Source organism: Gossypium raimondii, chromosome 3 (assembly GCF_025698545.1).
Source record: "Gossypium raimondii isolate GPD5lz chromosome 3, ASM2569854v1, whole genome shotgun sequence".
Lineage (NCBI taxonomy): Eukaryota > Viridiplantae > Streptophyta > Magnoliopsida > Malvales > Malvaceae > Gossypium > Gossypium raimondii.
In genome coordinates, this window is record NC_068567.1 from 20,661,945 (window position 1) to 20,683,571 (window position 21,627).

The following is a 21,627-nucleotide window of genomic DNA, read 5'->3' on the forward strand; positions in this document are numbered from 1 at the left end:
TTATGTCAATTTGTTCGAAAAATACAAGTGTAAATAGATGAAAAAACTACACTTTAAGGCACCAGATCCAACTCAACAACGACAGAACTTACACACCAAGATTATTAATGCAATGTAGACTTAACCTATGTCTACGAGGCCTTGCCTAGAGAACTAAATCACTATGATATCCACAATACAAAGAAAATTTATTTAAGCCCAAGCCCAACACTCACAAGTTGCGACCTTACCTTTCTGCGTCAAAGTGTAGTTCTCTCAACCTACTATCCCAATCACCAATGGGCAAACTTAGTCATTCAAAGATGACAATCATTCTCAAAAATAGTTCCGAAGCTTAGTCATTCAAAGATGACAATCATTCTCAAAAATAGTTCATAAGTTGAACATATAACTGTAACATTATATACTTTCAAGCACATAAGTCGACAACACATCTTCAATTGAATAACCAACTCAAAACTCAACAAGCATTCTTCACAATTATCTTCAGCTTTGAAATATCATCTGTAACACCCTAAACCTGTCTCCATCATTGGATTAGGGTTACAGAGTATTACGACACATATCATAACAATTACTAACATTTAACCATTCAAATATCAAATTAAATAACAAATAATCAAATTTTAATGTCATTCATACCATATATATGATTATTGACCTTAAACTGAACTTACAGAGCCTTAAAAATAATTTAGGAACAATCAAAGACTAATTTGAAAAAAAACTAAAAATTTTATTAAAATTAAAAAAAATTGAAAATAGGGGTCACACAGCCGTGTGACAAAGCCCAGGCCGTATGTCACAGGGACATGGTTGTGTGGCCAACCGTGTGACAGACCATGAAACTTTAGAAAAATTTTACATGGTCATGTCACAGGCCGTGTGCCAAACCGTGTAACAATTGAAATACTTTCACACGGTCGTGTTGTAGGCCATGTTCGAATTAATGTTAGGCCACACGACTGTGTCCCAGACCATGTGACAAATTGACTTGAAACACACGGTTGTGTAAAGAGACCATGTGCAGTACAAGACTGTGTGACAGCCCGTGTCCCAGGCTGTGTGCCCCTAATTTTTCCTTTAAATTCAAGCTTACCAAAATGTGCTTACTTAAACATCAAGCAACTCATTTACCAACAATTAAACCTATTCAAAACACACTTAAACAAGCCCAAAACATGCCAAAATCATCCAACCTAAGTGTCTAACCAATGTGCCTTCATTGACACCACAAGTCAATTAACAAACTTATTCATAAATCATATCAAATAAATTACATTCTAACTTATGAGTTCATACATAAAAATACATACCAACTTACCATTTTATTGTATCTATTCATATTAAATCCTACCATAATTCAAACATTTCCAAATGATTTATATCAACTAACCAAACACCAAGGTTATATGCACACTTCATTCCAACACAAAAGGCATATACATAAGTGATCTAAAACCAAGTTTAAACAACTTTACATCAACCAAATATGAACACATAGGAATATGTATTTGACATAAATACAAAATACACCTTTTACATTTCATGCCATCAAGTTAAATCCACCACATATCAATTTCAATATCACAGTCAAATATCTAAATCAAGCTATGATCAACCACATTGTTAGCCAAAAACAATCAACTTATAAACAAGTACGAAATATGCCACTTATAATGAACACTTATATACAAATTACAAATTACTCCTATTACATGTCACATATTCCAAAGTAAACATATTCAAAGTCTACTGAAGATAGCTGGATAGTGTAATCTTCCACTTAATCCAATTGTTCGGTTCTACAAAACAAGATCTACAAGAAATCAAGAAAACAACACAAGTAAGCTTTTACAAGCTTAGTAAGTTCACAGGTTGAAACGTTATAACTTACCGCATAACCACAGTTTTATAATTAACAAAATCAATAGCTAACATTAACCCTGTCAATCACAACCATTCAACAGGTGAGTTTCATAAATACAAGTCATTTAATCACCTCATTTATACACTATCAACCATTATCAAGTCATGATAAAATATCGGAAACCATAAATACATGTACAAGTCTTTCACAAGAAATCATAACCAAATATCAGTTACCTATCATCATTAAATTATTTAGCCATTAAAATTTTAGCCCGATGAACGGTATAACAAATATGGATACACAGTTATCCATCTAGAATACACCAGAACGCCCAACCGAGCCAAACCCACCGATAACACACCTGGGCATTAAGTGCCAAGCCCGAAGGCTTTACATCCGCCCCCGGTAACACACCAAAATCACTATAAATATAACACGATAGTCCGCAACAAATGTTGGAGTTCGATATATTCAGTGGAAAGTAACAAGTCAATAATCAACATCTCATCACAAGTCAATCCCGTACCGCGCGCAATATAACCTATTGGCATGCCAATTGTATCCTATCATATGTTCATCCAAACTCAATTCAAGTAACCATATAACATTTTACAATTCAATTCACTTGCTCATCTTATACCAATTTGTAACAACTCAAATAAACGTTTTTATGTACATTTATTAACATACCACAACTCAGAAAACAACATAATATTAAAAACTATACCTAATTAAACCTTATGAACTTACCTAAGATACGTTAACGATTAATTTGTAGAGACTAATCCATAATTTTCTTAATTCCTTAGTTATCCTTTGTATGATCCAATTCTTGATCTATAATTATTAAATTCAATTTATCAAATTCAAATACATATTCAAACTCAATTATATGCATGTGACCCTTAAATTTTACTTTTTACATATTTTTCTTAAACTTTTACATTTATTTCAATCTAGTCCCTAAAGTGAAACTATTAAAAATTTCACATTTAACCCCTAATATCCATTACCAAATTTAACAACACCCTATACGACCTTTAATCATTCGAAAATTTACACTTCAATAGGCCAAATTTTACAAATTTTATATTAGTCCCTAGGTTCAAAACTAACAAATTTTTTTACAAAATAGTCATAAACAATAATCAAGATTATAAATATTTCATTTAACATCAAAAGAAACTAAAATTAATTAATGGAAAAATTCAAAATCTTTTAATAGTTTTGAAAACAGAGATACAAGTTAGCTGAACCTAGTTGCAATAATATCAAAAACATAAAAATTACAAGAAACGAGTAGGAAAATCACTTACATGCAAGAAGAAAATTAAAGCCGAAGCTTTAAGGTCCTCTAATGGTGGTTCGACTTTGGAAAATGAAAAGAATGAAAGAGATGAAGCTTATTTTCTTCAACCTAGTTGCAATAATATCAAAAACATAAAAATTACAAGAAACGGGTAGGAAAATCACTTACATGCAAGAAGAAAATTAAAGCCGAAGCTTCAAGGTCCTCTAATGGTGGTTCGACTTTGGAAAATGAAAAGAATGAAAGAGATAAAGCTTATTTTCTTCTTTTGTTTTATTATAATTAAAAGTTTAATCATTTTAATAATTTAATAATTAGCAAAACTTACTAAATTTGCATCCCGAAACCGGCCACTAGCTAATTTATGGTTAAATTGCCTTTTAAATCCCTTCCATTAGCTTATAAATACGATTTGACACTCAAACATCAATAACAATTGACTTTTACAGCTTTTACGATTTAGTCTTTTTTCTTCAATTAACTAATCAAATGATAAAATTACTGGACTGGAATTTAATATAGCTATATAGTAACTCCATAAATATTTATTAAAAATATTTACAAGCTCGGTTTACAGAAATGAAATTCTGATACCTCATTTTTCAAAACTACTTTACTTTAGGGACAAACCACTTGCTTAACTATTTGATTAATTAACAAAAATTATTAAATAAAAAATTTAATATGATATTCTATTTGACTCATAAATATTAAATAATTAATTTTTATGAAATCTCATGTTAAAATTATAGTCCCAAAATCACTATTTCTGACACCGTTAAAAAACGAACTCGTTTATACTTATCTTCAACCCCTTACCTTGACGGACATAATCTTTGTACCTTTTGGATTCTTCTGTCACATTTCCACTTACCTCGTAAGAGATAAGTATTTCAAGACTTGCTTAAAATATCTTATATCAACATGTTTTTGCTGTCTAATAATAGATGTTACAAAATCTTAGTAAAAAGTTGCCAGCTAAAGCAATGTTGCAAATCTGTTGTGGTTGTTATTGTTGGCACAAATTTAGGCACAACCTTTTTATAAATAAGCATTCTAATATTTATTCATAAATGAGTTATTGAAAGAATTAAGATATTTTATTATATAAATAATTTACGTGTCAACTTTTATTAGGAATTAACATCGTTAAGGGAAGTATTAGATTAATAGATAGAATAAAAAGTTTAAAAGTATAAATATTACATTGAAAGATTTATTAAAGTATATGGAGATTTTTACCATTATCCTCTTTTTTTTTTTTTTGATATGGATCATTATTTAATAAATAACAATAACTTGGAATTCTTAGAATTTGAAGAATTTAATCTGATGCGTTTTCCATTTTAGTTTGATGCAGCTCAATTCATTGAAAGAAACTATTCGATATGTACCGATTAATTGTGTCTTGTATCTCGTTCTAAAATATAGCAGGAGTTAAATAGAAATTTTTTAATAATTTTTTATAATTTTTTATTATATTTTTCTTTTTATTTAATACTTAAAATTATCCATAGTTCTTTCTGACTCATAAATAAGAAAATAATACATTTTATTGACAATTAAGTTCAATTAATAATAAAATATCAGTATTCCACTCACCTAAACTTTTAAAGGAAAAGAAAAACAAAAAGTAACCATGATAGCAATTAAGATAAATCTTGATTTTCAGTGGTAGCATTTTATTGGAGGCCTTGGTATATCATAATGGGAAATAAAACCAAAGTTTTCCCCAATCCCCACCTTTTATTATTGTCGACAGTTTTGGACCTACCACGTGTTCAAACCCCACATTTATCTTTGTTTTTCTTGTGTAATGGCAGTAGTGCATTTCATCTCCACCTCCGGATATTTTATTTTGGGTAAACTACTTATTTAGTCACCCCATTTTACCTGCATTCCTATTTTGGTCATCTATTTAAAATATTTGTTATTTTATCACTCTCGTTAGATAAGTTGTCAATTTTATTATCTTTACTGTTAAATGTCTTTGGTCACCAACTAGAATACTGATGTGATAGTCTTTTGATTAATATAATAACAAATTTAACCCTTAATACTTTGCACATTCGTTAATTTGATCCCAAATTTAAAGAAATCAATAAATTTAACCCTCAATGTTTACATTTTATCAATTCAGCTCAAATTCAAAAAATTATAATTTTAAAACTTTGAAAATATATATTATTTATTATAAAAGACATAAAATATAAAATATATATAATTCTTAACTTGAAATGTATGTTTAATTGAAAACAACAATTATTAGTAAAAGGAAAAATATGATTACATTTTCAAGTAAGAAACAAAAATCTTTTATTCTCTTCTTCTATTTAAACCCAAAACCTTCAGTTACCCTAAACTCATTTCTTAAGTTGAAAGACCTTTTCAGTTTCTTCAAAAGCCTCTCCTAGATAAGTAAAGAATCGGTAAATTAAATATTATTTTAATCTGTTAGAAACTTTTAATTTCTTAAAAAAAAAAAACCCTTTTCAATTAACACATTTTATAGCTTCAAAATAATTCTGAGAAGACATGAGTTTCAAACAAAATAGTTCTTGGGATTTTTACTCTGTTCAACTATGGATTTTAAAACCTTTAGAAAAATAAGTTCATAGGTTTACAAATTTTGACTTCAAAAGAGGGGAGGTTTCAGTGCTTGTCTCCAATTCTGCTTCTGTTCCTCTGGAACAATCGACATTGTTCTTTATTTCGTGTTTTGAGTTTCAGTGCATGCTGTTGCTTGCTTACAACACTAGCTCTTTCTTTTTAACTTTCTACTCTCTTGTGCTTCAATTAAGTAATGTATTTGTACTCAAAAGTCCTTGATGGGAAGTTTTGTTCCGGCCATAGGAATAATGACGAAGTTCCAAAATATCAACTAAAACATAGGGTTGCTTGACTAATGGTGGTAGAGACGTGCCATAATGGCAATGCAACATGAAAAGGTCCCCTCCATTATTAGCTTTCGGTTTAAGCATTTGGGCTCCAACATTTCTCCATTCACAAGAAAAGGCGCATTCATTTGTCTCTTTATGCAAGCATCCAGGGAAAAGAAAGGGTTAACATAACTTGAAATAAGCTCTTCAACCACATAAATTATTCTCTTTTCTATTTCAACACCCGAATACCAACAAGCAAAGAAGATACCATACTGCGTTTGTAACAAAACTACATCTCGACATATTAGGCCCATTCCCCTTTTAAACATACTTCTATTTTTATCTCACCTAAATTATGAGATTAAAATTTTATCCAACTCTATTTATATTTTACAAATGATTTATCCCAACCTATTTTAGGTCCATTCATATTAATTTTTAAAAGATTTAAAATACATATTTATATTATTTTAATTTAATATTTAATAATTTCATATATTTTTATTTACTAAAATTTTATATATAATTATCTTAATAATTTTTTATGTTTATATTATAGTAGTATTATATATTACTATAAATTTAATTTTTATGTGTTAAATTACATAATATATATAAATAACATAATATAAAATATTACAAACTTATAAATAGGCCGGGTCGGATTGAGCTTGGATCTTGAATGTTCAAACCCGAGCTTAGTCCATATTTTAAACGAGCTTAATTTTTTTTACCCAAACCCATTTTTCAGACCTAATATTTTTGCATAAATCCTCTCTAAATTTCGGGTGAACCTTCAGTCTGGTACTGATAACGATATCATTTTTTTATTAAAATTAGTACATATTAATATAAGTATGCTTTAGTGTATCATCTTCAACTTATTAATACATGTATCTCCAAATTTTAAAAATGATTACTTAATTCTAATAAAATAAAATATAAAAGCTATAACCTATAACCTATATATAAAAGGAAGGTCCAATCTCGACATGCGTCTCAACCTTTTTTTTTCCTCATTTTATAGGAAAATGATCAAATATCATTTCTTTTGTCCCTATGCTTAAAATGAAGATTTATTTTGTCCCTATTTTTATAATATTTTATCTAAAATTTCACCCAATAAATTTAACAGAAGAAATAAGCGGTGCTAAAATTACATCTGAATTTTTAAATTAAAAATAGATAAACTAAAATTTTAAAAATAAAAATAAAAAACAAATTTCTAAATACACAAAAAAAATACAAAAACTTGAAATATATTTTATCCTTCAAAATTTAATCATAAAATAAAAAAAAGTAATCCAACATGGTAGTAGCCATTCTAATATATTTAAAAGCATTGTTATTGTTTTTCTTCTCCACTCATCCACAACTTCAGTTATAAAGATTGTAATAGTCCAATTTAGCCCGGGCTCATAAAAAAAACTCAAAATAATAAAACAAAGTCTAAAATTATATCATTTGGCCCGATCGGGATGACCCATTATTTGAAAAGGTTGAAGGTCTATCTACAAGCTTGATGCATATGAAAACATAATCTTCAAGGATATGCAATCTTAGATATGATATGTAATCTTAGATATGATATGCAATCTTAGAAGATATGATTTTGTAATCTTAGAGATTTAATTTGTAAATACCTTTTAATTTTAGCTGTTGATGTAATTAATCTGTACCGTTGGATTTGGGGAGGCTCAACTATAAATAGATGCCTCTCCCTTCATTGTAAAGGCTGGAAGTGAGGAGTAATAATAATTCTTAAGAGTATTTACTCAAATTTCTCTCTTTCTTGCGTTCTTATTTTGTTGATTTGTGTATAATTTATTTATTGATTTGTATATTGTTGATTTCAAATCTCTTTTTCCCTTGTTATTCATTTTCAAATTCATTATTTTCAAATTTGTTTACATTTTATTTGGCCTTATATTTTTTTATACTATTTGTTTTAAATTCATTGGTCTTTGATTATTGATGTTATTTAATCCTCTATTTGTTATTTTAGTTTTTTATTAAATTAATTGTTTTAATATTATTAATACTATTATGTGGCATCATTAATCTTGTATCATTATTATTATTATTATTATTATTATTTTATATTCATGCATGCATCGCTTTTTATGTAATACATATATTGTTTTATATATAGTATACGTATGCTTATATATATTTTATACATATGTTTTTATTTTTATTTTACTTCCTAACTTTTATATACATATATATACTTTTATATTTAGTTTCAATTTTTTTACTTTTGTATATATGTACATGTATGTATTTATATATTTTCTAATGAATAATTATATATATATATATATATATATGCACATGTCTATGTTTTTATTTGCTTAAATACAAACTTATATTTTCAACACATATGTTATAATATATATATATATGTATATTTATATATTTTCATTTATTTTCATAAATGCATTATATATTTTGTAATAAATTCTATAGTCCAAAATTTTATATGTAAACCCATGTATATGTCTTTTATTCTTTATAATTTCATGCATATATTTTGTACCTTTTTTCTCTTTATATTTTTTTTGTTTATTTCCTTCATTTGTTTATTGATTTATGTTTTCATTTATATTTTGTTCATTTGATACTTTACATGTCGTTGTATTTTATGTACATTAATTTCAGATTTATTATTGTATTTTACACTTAATGTAGCATTACATCATTTTTTACTCGATTTTAAAATTTTCAAAATTGAGATAATACTCGTATTTAGGATTTCAAGGAAATTGAGCCCTAACGTATTGGGTTCCAATTTTCTTCGTTAAATCTAACAATCGAGAATTGCTCATTAATCAAAAAAAAAATGAAAAGCTTGTTGTCGGGAATTTAATATATTGTATTTTAACGTATTGGATGTGACGTACTGATTTCTCGAGACATAGATTTTTTTTAAAAAAAAATAATAACAAAGGAAATATTCCAAGCTTAGGATTTTGAGAAATTGTGCCCTAATGTATTGGGCCGCGATTTCTTTATAAATCTTGAAAAAATGAATATTCTTTTAAATTTTATTACACGAGTATTTTGGACTAATTCATTTTTGAGAAATTAGAATGTCGTGCCCTAACGCATTGGGTGTGACATTTTATTTCTCCGAATGATAAGAGTCTTAATAAGTAACATTTTTTAAGTTTTTATTAAGGATCATATTTTTAAATTTTCGACATTAAGACACAAATTAATTAACTAGGTACCAATTTTGGGCGTTACGAGGGTGCTAATCCTTCCTCGTACGTAACTGACTCCTGGATCTATTTTTCTAAAACTCGTAGACCAAAGCTATTTTTTAGGTGATCCAATCACTCCTCAATAAAAGATTAGTGGCGACTCCAATTTTCATCGACAACTAATTTTTGTTTTTTCAAAATAAAAGTTGGTTTCGACAGCTTGGCAACTCCACTGGGGACAAACACGATAGTCGAGCCAAAAATTGATTAATTTCTGTCTTATGTCGAAAATTTTTTGAGATCCTTTTGTATTCATTATTTTCTTGCTTAATTGATCTTTGCATTATACATTGCATGAGTTGAATGATTTTACCCCTCTAAGTGGGAGTGAGAAACTAGTCATTCGTGAGGTTTTCATCTCTGTGCAGGATAGTGGATCACTTTCGGGATACATCCGTACCTATGTCTTCGTGAGATTTTCATCTCTGTGTAGCCATAGGGAAATGTATCCCCCTGAACTGAACTCGGTCTGTATGAGCCTATAATGGGTGAGGATCGAGGAATCTACTGGTTCAGGTACCCTTACTTCAGAACTGAACCACATATAGAAGACCTTAGGAGCTCACCCTAGGTAGAGCCATTTCAAACCCCTAATGGTCACCCGAATAGACGTTCTATTTATTCTTGTTTGCTTTTACTATGTACTAACCTATTTCTTTTTTTGTTATGATTGCATTACATTTTCATCATAAAAAAAGAGGTGTTGATTCACGTTCAGTTGTGAAATAGAGAGCTTGTCATAAGAAAATGAGTTTCTTGATAAAACGGAAGACATTATAGTTGTCCGAATATGGTCCAAGAAAACGTGATAAGAGAAAGATGATAGTTTAATGGAGGACTACACGACTATGGATTCAAGATGACAAAGATTATTCGAGAGCCGCTGAACTTTCTTAAAGAGAAGCCAACGAGCATCACGAGGATGAGTGAGCAACGAGTTGTGGCCCGAATCGAGCAAAAAGGAGATAGAAGAGACGTCTTTTTGAAGAGTTTGTGAGATTTATCTTAACGCTCGAATAAAGAAGAGGATCGAATGTCTCCGTCTATGAGGGCAAGGCCGTATAAATATCCATTTTATGTAAAGAAATTTGTTTTCTAGTAAATTTTTCTAAATGGAATTGAATCAGAATCAACGTCTCTTTATGCATTCATTGTATGCATTCGCATTACATGACATTATATACATTAAAGTCCACTAAAAGAGCCTAATCGATTAAAATCATTCCTCAGTTAACCTGGAAACCAACCAATCAACTAAACACCGTTACGGTACTCAGGCAAAATTAAGAAGTATGGACCAAAGATTAGAAAAGCTCGAACAATTCCAAAAAGAAATGCAGGATCAGCTTCAGCAGCAAATGAAGAAACAGCTTGAGAAGATTCAGCAGGATTTGATGGACAAAATGATGAAATCTCAGGGGAATATGATGGCTAAGTTGACTCAGTTGCTGACTGGAGGAATTGATAAAAGAAAAAGCTCTGTGCTTAATGTTGAAGAAGGAGACAGTGAAGGACCTGTCTATCCTTTAGTTTACCCCTCAACAAGTTGAGGAATGTCCGCGTAAATCCTCTGTCACCATTAGGCCTCAGCAGTTTCAGGCTAGTGCTTCAATGCCAATGAATTTTCAAGTTGGATCAGACTCTAACCCCGGAGGCAACCTTGTCAATACGGCTATTCCTGACTTCGATGAAACAGCGGGAAAAGAAAAAGTGAAGGATGAGTTGCCAAAACAGCTAGAGGAAAAGTACAAATGGCTGGAAGAGAAATTTAAAGTGATGGAATATGCTGAGAGCTACTATGGGATTGATGCTAAAGAATTAAGTTTGGTTCCAGATTTAGTACTCCCTTACAAGTTCAAAGTGTCAGAGTTTGAGAAGTATAATGGAACTAGTAGTCCCGAAGCCCATATTATTATGTTTTGTAGGCGGATGACTGGGTATGTTAGTAATGACCAGTTGCTGATACATTGTTTCCAGGATAGCCTCACAGGGGAAGCGTCCAAGTGGTATAATCAATTAAGTTGTGCCAAGATTAATTCATGGAAAGATTTAGCACAGACATTCATAAAGCAGTACAATCATGTAACTGACATGGTACCTGATAGAATCACTCTACAAAACATGGAAAAGAAGTCTGGTGAAAGTTTTAGGCAATACGCATAAAGGTGGAGGGAGGTCGCCATCCAAGTTCAGCCACCACTCTTGGAAAGGGAAATGACAATGCTATTCATAAATACATTGAAAGCTCCGTTCATCACACATATGTTAGGGAGTGCCACAAAAAGATTTTTTGACATAATCATGAATGGTGAAATGATTGAAAGTGCCATAAGGAGCGGAAAGATTGATGCTGGAGGAAATAATAGAAGGCAAGCCTCAAAAGAAAGAGAAAATGGGGTGAACAACGTGAATATGTACAACAAATCGATTGCTAATCAGCAGGGTTCATCAAGACAAGAATCATGTGTGAAGCAAGGTACTGAAAAACTCCAGTTCACGCCAATTCCAATGTCGTACAAAGAGCTATATCAAAGCTTATTCGATGCGCATGTTGTTTCTCCTTAACATGTGAAGCCTCCACAGCCTCCGTATCCCAAATGGTACGACGCAAGTGCACAATGCGATTATCATGCGGGAATTACGGGACACTCAATAGAGAATTGCATTACCTTCAAAAAGCTAGTTGAAAAATTCATCAACATGGGTATTGTCAAGTTGGATGGCTCATTTAATGCAGAAAATTCGCTACCAATCATGATTGACAATGGGGTGAATGCAATATGTGAGGAGATGTTGGGAAGTGTTCACATCAATGACATACAGGAAGACACAAATGAAAGGGGGACCTTGTTAGATATCCGCCCTTATAAACCTGGGAGTGTTCTAAGTAATTGAACTGCGAAAGAAATCCCTGTAATTTTTAGAACTTATTTAGAGTAATGTTCAGAACATTTTTGTTGTTTTTAGCCTAAACATGATAGAAATTCCTTTATGAAATAGGCTCATGTCTGAACGTCATTATTCTAATAAAATACATCTTTGCATTCATTTTTGAGCCAATATTTTTCATTCTTTTTGAAATAATTATTCTTTTATTCTTTTGGATTTTCTTCCACATCATTCTTTCATTCATAATTATATTGTACAAATAGTTATTCATGAATACATTCTTTTGTATATTCTTTTACATTGGGTCTTCAGGTATCAATAACATGAGTGACGCTGCTACATGCTCAGAATTTCCTTTTGAGCGAGGCATGTGTTTAGAGGGATTTCATGACTTTAAAGATGACATAGATTGTAGCCTATTTTCAGACTTGTTAAGGATGGTAGAATAAGTCGAGAAACGGATATTACCTTACAAAGAATCATTGGGATACATGACTTCTCCTTATATGGGGCATGAAGGTCATTTGGTCGATCTCGCCAAAAGAGTCTGACGGTCATTGATTCATCTTTGTGATCGTCAGTTACTTTACTAAATGAATGGAAGCTGCTTCATATGCCAATGTCAAAAAGTCGACAGTTAGCAAATTCGTGAAAAATCATATGTTAGTATGGGACGCCAAAAGGATCATATCTGACAATGTACTAAATTTGAATAACGGCATAATATCAAAAGTTTGCAGTCTGTTCACTATTAATGCCATATCGCCAAAAAAAAAGATGGCGCGAAAAAAAAACTCTGTCAGGGCAATGCCTTTCTCTTGGGCCCATCACGGTTTCGCCTATTGAGGACAAAATTCTTTCTGAGTTTTTGAATCCAATTTCGATTGAAGAGGAATATTCAAAGTTGTCCATCATGGTCAAATGCGTTAAAAGCAAATGATGCAAGTTCACAAAAAAAGGTCCTCCTAGAGAATTCCTTGAGAGGGACCTGGTATTGAAGAAGATCCTTCCCATACAAAAAGAACTTCATCCCAAGCTGGGAAGGATCTTATGTGGAAGGCCTTATTTGGAAAAGTATCGATTTTGATCAAAAAGGATAACAAGGACATGCCTAATCCTATGAGTTCAGATTCAACCAAAAATATTTCAAAATATAAAAAAATAAAAAAAAAAGAAAGAGAGAAAAGAAGAAAGAAAATGGAGAGGTCAAGGTGAAAACCCGCAAAGGGCGCCTTGAGACCAAAGGGGATTTGAGTTGAAAACCCGAAAAGGGCGGCTCAAATATTGACCAGAATGGGGCATGAGATGATCAGAGCAGTTCAAATTTTGATCAGATTGGGGCATATGATGATCTTGAATCAACAAGAAAGGGTAGACAACATATTGGGACATCGACAAAATACTGTAGATCTCCTAAACACATGTCAAACTCAGAAAGTTTGTATAGAGAAGTTCGAGCTGCGATATTTGGGGCATCCAATTTTTATATTGAAATTGTTATTCTTGGAATACTTCATTCTTTTCCAAGATACACATTCCCACTCAATTTATTTTCTATCCTTATTTACTATTTTTGATAATCTATTCCCTTCGAGCTATGCTCAGAACCAATTGTATTCTCATCCATTGTTATACCCTTTTTGCAAGCATGTTGCAGTGGAATAATGATTAATGGACTAATAAAACTTTTACAAGGGAAGTTTGGCATATTACTATAGGAGTTTCTAAATAATACAGGAATCTGAAACAGGACTATTGTTTAGAACGCACCATGTTTAAAGGTTGGAAATCTGAAAAGGAAGAGTCTAAATTAGGACTTTCACTTTGGATTTTATTGTTAAAAACATTGATTGAACAAAATGACAAAGCTTAAATAAACAAGTAAACAATGATCACCAGACAGTAGGAAGAGGTTTCCTCGGATAAGAAAGCCTTCATTTATGCATGAGCCTTTGGTACGATACCCTGGGAATGGTGTAAGGGACCAGAGAGATTTAGATCATGTATCTATGAATTATGATAGGAGAGGATCGAGAAAAAGCCATATATTCCTACCTTTGGGTTACAGTGGGAGAATGATGGTACAAATTTTGCGCCCCAATGGATTGAACTTTGAGGTTTACAGTGGGGGGCAACCTGACTAAATGTTTCTTCAGAACAACCAGCCAAGCAAGAAGACGTTGTAGCACATTAGTGTTAAGGCCTTAATAAACTTCGAGCAATGACAACCTAAGTGGGATTATTCTCGAAAAAAATTATTAAAAAATTATGCATTCGTGCAAACACCATTCACACATGTCTAGTTAGGAGCATTTGATTCATTTTATGCCATCCTAATCATTAGGCATAATTAGGTTCATTATACAGGTCATGTTCCCCAGAGAGCAGATTAGTGAAGATAGTAGATCTTGCCTTCCTGCACCGACAGCGAAGCAGATCGAAGACACCAGCCTTGCCTCCTTGGGTTGTAGCGGAGTTGGTTAAAAATAGCAGATCTTGCCTTCCTGCACCGACAGCGAAGCAGATCAAAGACACCAGCTTTGCCTCCCTGGGTTGTAGCGGAGCAGGTTAAAAATAGCAGATCTTGCCTTCCTGCACCGACAGCGAAGCAGATCGATGACCCCAGCCCTATCTCCCTAGACAGTAGTGGAATAGGTTGAAGATTGTAAGTCCTATCTCCCTGGTCAACAGTGGAATAGGTTGAAGATTGTGAATCCTATCTCCCTGAGCAATAGTGGAGTAGGTTGAAAATAGCAGATCTTGCCTTCCTGTACTGGCAATGAAGCAGATCGAAGACATCAGTCTTATCGCCTTGACGTTGCAATGGAAAAGATTGAAGCCACAACGGTGAATCTTATTTCCCTGGTGTTGTAGCGGAGCAGATTGAAGCCACGACGACGAATCTTATCTCTCTGGCGTTAAGGCTTGGATTAGCTGAAGTGGAGCGGATTGAAGCTGTGGGCAGCGAATCCTATCTCTTTGGCATTACAGTGGAGCAGATTGAAACCACGACGGTGAATCTTACTCCTCTGGCGGTTTAGTGGAATAGATTGAAGCTACGACGGTAAATCTTGTTTCCCCAACATTGCAATTTAAAAGACTGAAGATGGCGAATCTTATCTCCCTGAAGTTGCAGTGGAGCAGATTAAAGCCAATAATCCTATCTCCCTAAAGTCGCAGTGGAGTGGATTAAAATCACAGATCTTATCTCTCTGAAGTTGCAGAGAGCAGATCGCATCTAGTCTTATCTCCCTGAAGTTGCAGTGGAGCAGACTAAGTAAGCAAGCCTTATCCTCCTGAAGTTGTAGTGAGACAGACTGAAGATGGCGAATCTTATCTCCCTGAAGTTGTAGTGGAGCAGATTAAAGCCAATAATCCTATCTCCCTGAATTTGCAGTGGAGTGGATTAAAATCACAGATCTTATCTCTCTGAAGTTGCAGAAAGCATATCGCATCGGGTCTTATCTCCCTAAAGTTGCAGTGGAGCAGACCCAAGAAAGCGAGTATTATCTCCCTGAAGTTGCAGTGGAGCAGACTCAAGAAATCAAGTCTTATCCCACTGAAATTGCAGTGGGGCAGACTAAATAAACAAATCCCATCTCCCTAAGGTTGTAGTGGAGTGGATTAGAATCTCTCTGAAATTACATTAGAGCAGATCGCATCAAATTCATCTTTAAAGTTGCAGTAGATCAAGTTGAAGCTATAAGTCTTATCTCCCTGGAGTTGTAGTAGAGCAGATTAAAGATAGAAAATTTTGAAAAACTACAACGTGCAAATCCTATCTCCCTGGCATTGCAGTAGAGTAGGTTGAAGCACCAGTTCCTATACCTCTGAAGATGCAGTAGGAAGGAATGAGGCTATTTGAAGAAGAAGAAGAGCGCTAAAGTCCAGCACAGCCAGGCAAAATTGTCCATTTCTAAAGTCTTTGCTCTGTTCTCGTTACACGATAATGAGCATAGAGGGGCAGATGTAATAGGCCAATTTAGCCCGGGCTCATAAAAAAAAAACCCAAAATCATAAAACAAAGTCCAAAATTATATCATTTGGCCCGATCGGGATGGCCTATTACTTGAAAAGGTTGAAGGTCTATCTACAAGCTTGATGCATATGGAAACATAATCTTCAAGGATATGAAATCTTAGATATGATATGTAATCTTAGATATGTAGATATGATATGTAATCTTAGATATGATATGCAATCTTAGAAGATATGATTTTGTAATCTTAGAGATTTAATTTGTAGATACCTTTTAATCTTAGTCGTTGATGTAATTAATCTGTACCGTTGGATTTGGGGAGGCTCAACTATAAATAGATGCCTCTCCCTTCATTGTAAAGGCTTGAAGTAGAGAGTAATAATAATTCTTAAGAGTATTTACTCAAATTTCTCTCTTTCTTGCGTTTTTATTTTGTTGATTTGTGTATAATTTATTTATTGATTTGTATATTGTTGATTTCAAATCTCTTTTCCTTTATTATTCATTTTCAAATTCATTATTTTCAAATTTGTTTACATTTTATTTGGCCTTATATTTTTATTTATTTTATACTCTTTGTTTTAAATTCATTGGTCTTTGATTATTGATGCTATTTAATCCTCTATTTGTTATTTTAGTTTTTTATTATTAAATTAATTATTTTAATATTATTAATACTATTATGTGGCATCATTAATCTTGTATCATTATTATTATTATTATTATTTTTTATTTATGCATGCATCGTTTTTATGTAATATATATTGTTTTATATATAGCATATGTATGCTTATATATATTTTATACATATGTTTTATTTTATTTTACTTCCTAACTTTTATATACATATATATACTTTTATATTTAGTTTCAATTTTTTTACTTTTGTATATATGTACATGTATGTATTTATATATTTTCTAATGAATATTTTATATATATATATACACATGTCTATGTTTTTTATTTGCTTAAATACAAACTTATATTTTCAACACATATGTTATATATATATATATATATATATATATGTATATTTATATATTTTTCTTTATTTTCATAAATGCATTATATATATTTTGTTATAAATTCTATAGTCCAAAATTTTATATGTAAACCCATGTATATGTCTTTTATTCTTTATAATTTCATGTATATATTTTGTACCTTTTTTCTCTTTATTTTTTTTGTTTATTTCCTTCATTTGCTTATTGATTTATGTTTTCATTTATATTTTGTTCATTTGATACTTTACATGTCGTTGTTTTTTATGTACATTAATTTCGTTTATTTCTATGCCATTGTTGTATTTATTATTGTATTTTACACTTAATTTAGCATTACATCATTTTTACTTGATTTTAAAATTTTCAAAATTGAGATAATACTCGTATTTAGGATTTTCAAGGAAATTGAGCCCTAAGGTATTGAGTTCCAATTTTCTTCGTTAAATTTAACAATCGAGAATTGCTCATTAATCAAAAAATAAAATGAAAAGCTTGTTGTCAGGAATTTAATATGTTGTATCCTAACGTTTTGGATGTGACGTATTGATTTCTCGAGACAAAGATTTAAAAAAAAATAACAAAGGAAATATTCCAAGCTTAGGATTTTGAGAAACTGTGCCCTAACATATTGGGTCGCGATTTCTTTATAAATCTTAAACAAATGAATATTCTTTTAAATTTTATTACACGAGTATTTTGGACTAATTCATTTTTGAGGAATTAGAATGTCGTGCCCTAACGCATTGGGTGTGACATTTTCTTTCTCCGAAATGATAAGAGTTTTAATAAGTAACATTTTTTAAGTTTTTTTATTAAGGATTATATTTTTAAATTTTCGACATTAAGACACTAATTAATTAACTAGGTACCAATTTTGGGCGTTGCGAGGGTGCTAATCCTTCCTCGTACGTAACTGACTCCCGGATCTATTTTTCTAAAACTCGTAGACCAAAACTATTTTTTAGGTTATCTAATCACACCTCAATAAAAGATTGGTGACGACTCTTGGTTTCGACAAAGATAAAAATAACTCTCCACAGCCCATTAGTAAAAAGCCCAAAACCAACTCCTTTTAGAAAGAATCGCATTTCTCATTAACTAAACAGGTAAGTCACGGTCACCCCTACAAACCCCCAACCTTTGTTTTTTTTTACGTTAAATTAACTAAAGGGGGAGGGAGTTATTTGCATAGTTATGGGAATCGGATCGGTATTAAATTGGTTGAGTAATGAACAAGTATGAGTTAAATTAAAAAATCGATGAATTATTTTTAAATATTTTTTATTTTTATATTTTTTTAATAATTTATTTAATTGAATTATCTAAACCGAAAAATTAATAACTTAATTGTTTTGATCACCAATTCGATTTAAAAATATTGGTTAGTTGAGAGAATGATGTCATCAATAGTGTGCAAGAGCAAGATATCCCATCATAGCCATCCGCTTCTGTCTCTAACAAGCTCTGGCCTTATTGGGTTTTATCTCTATTTTGATTTGTATGGAAGTGTATAGTTTTTTTTATCGACATGTAAATAATATTTTAGCTGGAACAAGCCAAACAACTCGAAATATTCAACTGCTGGCGAAACAAATCAAAATTGAAATTGAAATAAAAATTATAATTGGGTTTTTTTTTGAAACTAGTCCAAAAAAATGGATTAATTATGAAAATAACCCAGGTGCAAAATTTTGTACAAAAATATTTGTTTTCTACAGTGACTCTTGGTGTCGTCATTCTCATTTGCGGCACCACCCATCATTCATTATCCAATGGTTGCCGGTTTTAAAAAAAAATATATTTTTGGAGTTTCCATTCCCATTGTGGGACCAGTATGTATTTTTCTACATACCCGTAAAAAAATGCGAGTATTCTAGGGGAAAAAGAAAAAACAAAAAAAAAATTTAATGGGTGCCGTCATTCTCTTTTGCGGCATCAAATAATTTTAAAAAAATGTGTCAAATAAAAAAAACGTGTGTTAGAAAAATGAAAAAAAATTGTATACTTTTTTGTGCTGCCATTCTTGTTGGCGGCACCTATGTTAGAATTTTTTTTATTTATTTTGGTGCTATCAGGTTGTGTGGCAACACGAAAAGACTATATATATACCCATACTTGGTGGAAGATCAGTATATATTGAAATAATTGATTTAAAATTTTTTTTTCTATTGAAGAGATGAAAGAAAGAGAGAAATTTTTGTGATTAGTTGTAGGGGAGAGAAAAGGAAAAAAATTACACTATGTTTGGTTCACTGTAATAGAATAGATCTGTAATTAGTAATTCAATTGTTTGATTGAATGGAATGGAATAGAACTGTAATAGTATTCTTGTGTTTGGTTGAATGAAATAAATGTTGTAATAGAATAATGAAAAAGCTTAAATGACTAGAGTACCATTAGCGTATTTTTTAGGTAGATGATTATTGTTATTGTTATTAAATTTTAATAGGATTATTATTAAATATAATTTAATAAAAATAATATATAATTTAATAACATTCTTAATATAATTCTTATTAAAATATGAATTAATAAAATAAAATATATAATATTAGAAAAATAATTTATAGCATACTTTATTATTTTTCAACTTCAAAGGTATATTTAATGTGCTAGAATATTATTAGCAAAATAAATAATTTAATTATCCTCTAAACTAAAAAGTAAAAGATTAGAACGAATAAATAGCTTGATAATTATACTTTACATCCAAACATAATGTTCATACGTTAACAAAAAGTTGCATGATGTCATCAGCTTATATGTTAAATTTTACAGGATAAAAAAGTTACAACAGTCCGTGACATACTATCGTGTCATTATACCATCCAAATATTACATATACAAAAAGTTACCAAATCATCACCAACACAACCATGATTTTTAATGGGTAAAAATAAATCTTCTCTCCCATTCCAATCGTACAAAAGAAGGTAGACTTAAGAAAACGAGCATTTGCATTGGATAGTTTGGAATTTTGCTCAACACAAGAAAGCCCTCATCCTCAGTTAATCTTTTTACTTCACCTAAGGCCGGATATAATTTTTGAGCATTTTTTTGAATGGTCATTTTTGACTTCTTTGAAATTAGCACTTTATAGGTAATGCTCCTACTTAATTTAAGGCCAACAGTTCGTATGGTTTCCCCCAATAACCTGGTAGCATCAATAAGTGAAGTAGAAGAAATTTGTTCACTTACATCAGAAATCTTTTTTTTTCTTCTTTGAAAATGTGGAATCATCTTAGTTTGGCTTCGGCGGTTGTGATTGTGTAATCAAGACATTCATCTCATCTAAGTAAATATTAGGTTTGCATCCATGGTCATTGCTTATTCAGGATACTTTGCAGTAACTACATCCTCAGTATCTATTTCTTCAACAATATCAATAGCTATTTGAGTATCTTTCCTAGTGGCTCGATCTTTTGCGTATATGGAACTAAGTTGGTCATAATAAGGAAAACTACAATGTCTGAATTGACCAGCTTCTTTATGACTCTATAAAAAAGAAGGAATACACATTAGAGATAAGTTTGTTCAAAGCAAGATAATAATGACATGAAATAATTCTTACACTTATATATGAGTTCCACATAGCATCTTTAGCAACGACTATCTGTATATGCTTACCCCAGCCAAAGTCACTATTGTCTGTTCCTCTGAGCATGTCTTAAACGATTGCCTATTCCTTTTTCAATGTCCTAATTCCCGATTGAAAATTAGTTCTATCCTTCAGCATATAATGAGGTAAAACTTTTTCTAACATTTTTTCTAGCTCATTTAAATAAAGGACCTTGAATCTTATATTTGCGTTAAAAGTTCCAACATTGTACAAGTCGACCACATAAGCAACCAACAAAACATCTTCTTCTGGAACCAATTTACTTTTGGTTCCTTAAGAATTTTGGGAAGAAGTTGCAGTTGATTTTGAAAAGCCTAACATAACTATTTTAAGAAAAAATGCATATTAAAATTAGGTTCGATATTATGAATAAGAATATAGACATTTTATAAAATTATGACACATGATGAATCAAAAGAAAATAAATTAAAATTGTAATTCAACAAGTCTAGTGCAATATATAAAGACAATACAAACAACACCAAAGTTTCATAAACTTGTAACACCCCAAACCCGGCCTAGACGTTATGGCCGAATTTGGCGATGTCACATGGAAAAGGATTTGAAGACAAGATTGTTGAGTTTAAAAATCGTTACAGTAAGTTAGCTTTTATTTAATTCGAAAAAAAAACTAGTTGATTTGCTTTAAAACTTGTCTATTAGCGGAAGCTTTTGTAACCAATTAATTTAGAAAAAATCATTTTTATTTACGAAAAATTATAGTTTTTAGAAAAAATCATGTTTTGAGGAGTTGCAGTTTTAAAAAAAATCCATAAAAAATAGTATAAAGTCCAAATTTAAAT

At 31.1% G+C, this 21,627-nt stretch overlaps 1 long non-coding RNA gene across 1 annotated transcript; it reads right to left on the reverse strand.

Moving 5' to 3' along the window:
• Nucleotides 1-1,524: 1,524 nt before the first annotated feature.
• Nucleotides 1,525-3,442, reverse strand: LOC128039764 (uncharacterized). The gene is made up of 2 exons (XR_008194331.1): nt 3,190-3,442; nt 1,525-2,414 (listed from the first exon to the last, which is right to left on the reverse strand). It is a non-coding gene; the product is annotated as an uncharacterized LOC128039764 (long non-coding RNA).
• Nucleotides 3,443-21,627: the final 18,185 nt, after the last annotated feature.